Here is a 6,576-nt window from a genome sequence, read left to right as displayed (position 1 = left end):
ATCCCTTCGACACCTCGTGGTTGCATAGGCTGGTGTGCTTCTTCCATGTGGGCTTTGTTGCTTCTGAGCTTGATGGCCGCTTGATTAAAATTTGGTCTTCTTAAAACGCCGCGGGACATGGGACAAATTGCTTAAAAAGCGGGATGTCTGGTCACCTTAACCTGTACCAGGAACTAGCAACTTAATATGATAGTTGAGTCTGAAAAATGTTCTCCATTCTTCGAAGATACTCTTCATCTGAGAAAATTCTTTACAGGTATTTCTTCTAAAAGAAAAATGTAATTCTGGCCTGGAAAGCCATCCCATTCCTTCTTTAAAATTTGAAAAATGCTTTTGGTTCTCTGAGCGGCACCATGGCAGTCAGCAAGAACAAGCACCTTTCAAAAGGTGGCCAAAAAGGAGCTAAGAAGAAAGTGGTTGGTCCATTTCCTAAGAAAGATTGGTATGATGTGACAGGGCCAGCTATTTTCAATATAAGAAGTATTGGGAAAACACTAGTCACCAGGACTCAAGGAACCAGTATTGTATTGATGACCTCAAGGATCAAGTTTTTGAGGTGAGCCTTGCTGTTCTGCAGAACGACAAAGTTGCATTTAGAAAATCCAAGCTAATTACAGAGGACGTTCAGGGCAGAAACTGCTTGACTAACTTCCCTGGCATGGATTTTACCTGTGACACAATGCGCTCCATGGTCAAACATGGCAGACCATGACGGTAGCTCATGTTGATGTCAAGACGACCGATGGGTATCCGCTTCATCTGTTCTGTGTTGGTTTTACTAAAAAACTTAGGAATCAGATTCGCAGGACCTGTTACGCTCAACACCAGCAAGTCCGCCAAATCCGAAAGAAAATGATGGAAATCATGACCCGGCAGGTGCAGACAAGTGACTTGGAGGAAGTGCTCAATAAATTGACTCCAGACAGAATTGGAAAAGACATTTTAAAAAGGCTTGCCAATCTATTTATCCCTTTGAGATGCAGAGAATTTTTAAGCCCTCTGCTACACAGATATCTGGAAAACTTTCTATCCTGCATCATTTTCTCTCTATCCTGCACCATCCTCTGATCTCTGGATTTTGTGACTTAAGAAAGCAGCCTGATCTATTGATTTAGAGTGTGTCAGCACCTACAACCACGTGAGTCAGGAGAAACTCTGGTCTGACACCTGATCCATGGATTTGGGACTTACAAGCTTCCACAACTGAGTGAGCCATTTCCTTGAAACAAATCTTTATGTGTCTGTAGATATATATACACTTAGCTAGTTTTGCTCCTCTAGAGAACCCAGACTAAGTCACGCTGAAAGCATTGAGTTAAAAGAAGATAAAATATAAATTATTTATTGATATGACCTGTAACATATAGATGAATGGATTCAGTTGTGGTGACCTTTTAAATTCTTCACTAATATGTATACCAGTTGGTTCTGTTCATTTTATAGTAAAAATACTTGTACTATAATCCTGGATAGTCTATAATACAGAATAAAGTGTAGATGTCTGTTTTTGTAGCCCCTCAAGATAGATAAGACATCGAATTACAATTATGGAGTCCAACGCCAACACAGCTTCCGTTTTATTGCTTAGACCTTCGGTTCCCAAATTTATTTGGCCTACTGACCCTTAAAAAACAAAACCAAACAATTTCAATGCCCACCCCCCCACTACTCACCCTGCTACCCCGACAATTGAAATACTTGTATTATAATCATGGATAGTCTATAATACAGAATAAAATGTAGGTATCTGTTTTTGCAGCCCCTCAAGATAGTTCTAACACCCTCCAAGGAGTAGTATTGACCACATTGGGAAAAACTAGCTTAGACTATGAACAAGCGATTCATTCTGGCTATAAATTTTACTACAGTTGCTCAGAGTAATACCATGGAATTTATGATGTTTTCTCTTGAAAGAGGTTGTATTTAACATTTTTTGTGATTTAACATAATTTGTGATCATATTCAAAAATAAAGTTATTATTGTCAAAATGTTGCCAATGTTGGCAACAATTTTCCCCTCTGTAGGCATTTCTGTTGTTGCTTATGTAATCATTCAACAAACAGCAGATGCTGTTCTGTGAGAGACGGTGTGCTAGACACCGAGTGTACATCCAAGGGAAGAAAGGATATGCTCACGTGTGGCCTACACAGGAGAAACTAGGACGTTAACAGACAGTCATAATCTGCTGCTGCTGTCTGAGACAGCTTATTTGCTCCATTTTTCTTACTCTTCCATGAGGAAAATAGTAGAACTTGCAGTCAGCAGGCTTTAAATGCAACCAAAAACCAGGCCTCAGAGTAAAGGGAACAATGATCAAGATGGCAGGGTTTGCACCTAGTTAACAACAAGATGTGTGTGTGTATGTGTGTGTGTGTGTGTGTGTGATATTTTGGTCTGTCTGGATTCCCAAGACTGCACCAGACCAGGAAGGTCTCATTGCTACGGTCCCCTAATTCAAAGGACCTTCTCAGAAAAATCTAAGTTTAGTCATGGCTAAGTAAGTTACTTTCAGGTATTTCATTTCTATTGTTGTAGCTATTATTGTGCTGTTATTTGTGTTGTTATTTATTGACTTGTACAATCTAGTGGTTGGCATATTCTACATGAATGGAAGAGAAGATCTTCAGCAGGACTGACGAATCACACATACAGTAGGCATTTTGACAACAGGCAAAATTAAGTTCAAATCCAGTTCCTTCATCCCAAGTTTCTGTACAATTAAGGAAGTTCTTGAATCTTTGAGATATGCAATTCATCCTCTATTGAACATGGATATAAATGGGCTGTTACATTATTTAATGAGAATTACATGAGACCTATGTATGTCTGATAGTCCACTTAGATGACTGATGACTGAATGTCTTGTTTTAAAAGATCAATCACTGAAATTTTACTACAAGATAAATTCAACTCAAAGTAAAAATGACCAAAATTCTCACAACTGGACCAATAGGTAACATCAGGATAAATGAAGGAAAGGTTGAAGTTGTCAAGGATTTTCTCTTGCCTGGATCCACACTCAATTCTCATGGAAGCAGCAGTCTAGAGAGCAAAAGGCATATTGCATTAGGTAAATCTGCTACACAAAACTCTTCAGATTATTGAAGAACAAGGATGTTACTTTGAGGGCTAAGGTGCACCTGACCCAAGCCATGATATTCTCCATTGCCTCATATGCATGTGAAAGTTGGACATTAAATAAGGAAGACTGTAGGAGAATCAATGCATTTGAATTATGGTGCTTGAGAAAAATATTGAAAGTTCCATGGACTACTAAAAAGACAAACTGATATAAATTGGAAGACATAAGACCAAAGTGCTCCTTAGTGGCAAGGATGGAAAGATTCTGTCTCACATACTTGGACTTATTATCAGGAGAGGCCAGTCCCTGGAGAAGGATATCATGTTTGTTAGAGGAAGGGCGGTGTAGGAGGGGAAGGCCCTCAATGAGATAGATTGACACAGTGCTACATCAATGGTTCCGGCTTAGGGACAATGGTGAGGATGACGCAGGACTGTGCTGTGTTTCATTCTGTTGTGCAGAGGGTCAGTATGTGTGTCAGTCTCGGAAGACTAGAGAAACAAATCCCTGGACACACATATGGGTATAAGAGATTCATATACAAGAGGAATTGAACATTGAGACAACATCCCAGCCCAGCCCAGATCAAGTCCATAAGTCCAACAGCAATCCATAAAGGCCTTTTCAGACTCACAAAACACATGCAATGATGCCGAATGCAGGAGAATCACAGACCAGTGGGTAGAAAGTCTTTGGGTCTAGTGGCATTGTAAGCATCTCAGCGCTGGCAGGGGTCTCTGTGGCTTTTCTGGCTTCAGAGGTCTGGTTGCATCCATGTGACTTGTCTTCTGCAATGTCTCCCAGGGAGTAGCAGATTTCCCAGAATTCTCAGGAAAAGGCTATGCCTGCGGAAGTCTCATTGACTATCTCCAGATTGACAGCCTAGACTCCATCCCTACACTCTTAATCCTTAAATTGACACCAGATTAGGTGACTGCCACACTATGAGTCATAGCTGACTTCATGACACCTAACAACATTGGAAAAATATTAAACAATGCAGGAAGCACCAAGCGAAGTATGAAACAATAAACAAAGCCATGTGCCAAAAAGTATTGGTTGACATTCAACCATTTCAAGAGGTCACATGTGGCCAAGAATTGATGGCATTGAAGGAAGATGTCCAAGCTGTTCAAGCTAAACACATTGGCAGAATGCAAGGCTCCAGGAACTTGAAAAATACCAAGTGAGATGTTTCAACAAACAGATGCAATGCTGGAAGCAGTCATTTGTTCAGGAAAAAAAATTTAGAAGGTGACTGCTTGGCCAATTTGAAGTCTACGGTGCACCCAATCCAAGCCTTCCTCTTTTCAACCACCTCATATGCATGTGAATAAGAAAGCCGGAAGAAAAATCTATATATTTGAATTATTGTTGGCAAAGAATACTGATTATATCATGGAATGCCAGAAGAATGAACGAATCTGTAAGCAGTATGGCCTGGATGCTTTGTAGAAGGCAGGAGAGCACAACTTGTGTACTTAGGGCATATTATTAGAAGAGATCACTTCCGGGAGAAGAACATCCCAGAGGGTTCATGAGTCACAATAACTATGAAGATGGCTCAAAAACTGGGATGGGGGAGGTTCTGTTTTGCATTGAGTCATAATGAGTCAGAACCAGCTCCATGGCACTTAACCTCCTCAACTACTAAGGGTCAGCAATCAGAGAAGGGGGTACAAAAGGGATTGGAATCTTTGGTTTGTCTGGTGGCCATGTAACCATTTGATATTCACTTAAATTTATTAGTTTCAGATTAGATTCCACCATATTTTATTTAGTTTTAAGTGTTTCTTGTTTTACATATTCTTCAATTATTATTGGAGTTTAGGACTTCTCTATTGTAGTATGGTTATGGCTAGATTGTAAAAAATAAGTCAGCAATAGCAAGCATTATGTCTATGCGTAATTAGTGGTTCTTAATACTTTCTATGACTATTGGAGTAAATGAAGCAAAAATATGAAATAATTCTGTAGAGAAACCAATCCTTAGAGAGGTTAACTTGAAATACCAGATGGTCGTAGATGAAACCAGGATTGAATACCAGATTTTTCTGCCCCAAACGATATTATTTTAAAACTCATTGTCATTGAGTCACTTTCAACTCACAACCACCCTCTGGTTTCACACTGCTGACCTTGTAGTTAGCCGTCCAACATGTAACCTCTACACCGTCGGGGCTCCTCATACCATAGTATAGCGTGAAATTATTCTAAGTAAATCTAAGTTTCAGCTTTAAAAATTTCTCTGATGAATGATATGGTTAGATGCCTTTCTTTATGTTCAATATTCATTTGGCTATTAACATTTATTTGAATATTAAATAAGGAAAATCTATGGGCTTGGTCCTGGAAATTCTGCTCCCATCTTTTACTCTGTATTTACATAGCAAATCTTTATTCATGGCTTCAATTACCTCCTACTTGCTCATTCACTTAATATCATTCATACATACTCAGCTGCTACTGTGTTTGTATCTGAAATAAAAGGCATTTGCTCTGCAGAAGTCTGTGGCCCACCAACAGAGCGCCGATTCCATTCTATGCATCTTAAGATTTTACACATACATTTCTGATCGCTAAACTGCAAAGGCAACAGAACAAAACCTGGGAAGACAGGGAGAGGCCATGCCCCTGATCAGTCTTCTTCATAAATTTGCAAAAGCAAAAGGAGATAGTTTGATTACAGGATAGACAGATAGGTCATTTGGAACCTACACACACAAGATTTAGGAAGTTTGGCCTAAGCGTGTTTTCCTCAGAACTCAAAGTAAACACACACATAAAAGAATCCCCACTGCCATTGAGATGGGGTAAAGCTGCACCTGCGGGTTTCTGAAATTCGAACTGTTCACAGGAGTAGAAAGTCTTGTCTTTCTCCTGCAGTGGGGCTGGTGGTTCAAACTGCTGACCTTGTAGTTAGCACTCCAGCACCTCATCACTATGCCACCAGGACTACTTATTAAGAGTTTTTACGATCATCAGAGGACCTCAAACCATGTGAGCAAGCTTCACAGGCTATCTGCATTTCTCCAGGGGTGGTCAGGCCACCCCCATCTCCTGAGGCCTTGTGTTCCATGGTTTATCTAAATGGCCCTGCTTGTTGGCCATTGTTCCCTGAATTAAAACACCCTTCCTGATTAACTTTATAAAAGCATTTTTACTGCAAGGGAGAGGGATGTAACATTTGGGGGTTTTTTGTTTGTTTTTTTTAATTTTCAGAATTATCTTTTTTTTTAAACATTTTATTAGGGCTCATACAACTGTTATCACAATCCATACACACATCAATTGCGTAAAGCGCATTTGAACATCATTCTCAAAACATTTTCTCTCCACTTAAACCCCCGACATTAGGTCCTCATGAGCCCTTGATAGTTTATAAATTGGTATTTTGTCATATCTTGCCCTGTTCGACGTCTCCCTTCACCCACTTTTCGGTTGTCTGTCCCCCAGGGAGGAGGTCACATATAGTTCCTTGTAATCGGTTCCC

The 6,576-nt window shown here is 39.9% G+C and overlaps 1 pseudogene; it reads left to right on the top strand.

Moving 5' to 3' along the window:
- Positions 1 to 353: 353 nt before the first annotated feature.
- Positions 354 to 1,115, top strand: LOC101641250 (annotated as a pseudogene).
- The last annotated feature ends 5,461 nt before the right edge of the window (positions 1,116 to 6,576 follow it).

Source organism: Echinops telfairi, unplaced genomic scaffold (genome assembly GCF_000313985.2).
Source record: "Echinops telfairi isolate 266 unplaced genomic scaffold, ASM31398v2 ScPeMD7_24;HRSCAF=84, whole genome shotgun sequence".
Lineage (NCBI taxonomy): Eukaryota > Metazoa > Chordata > Mammalia > Afrosoricida > Tenrecidae > Echinops > Echinops telfairi.
Note: the sequence above shows the minus strand (reverse complement) of the source record. Positions and strands in the feature narration are given on the sequence as shown.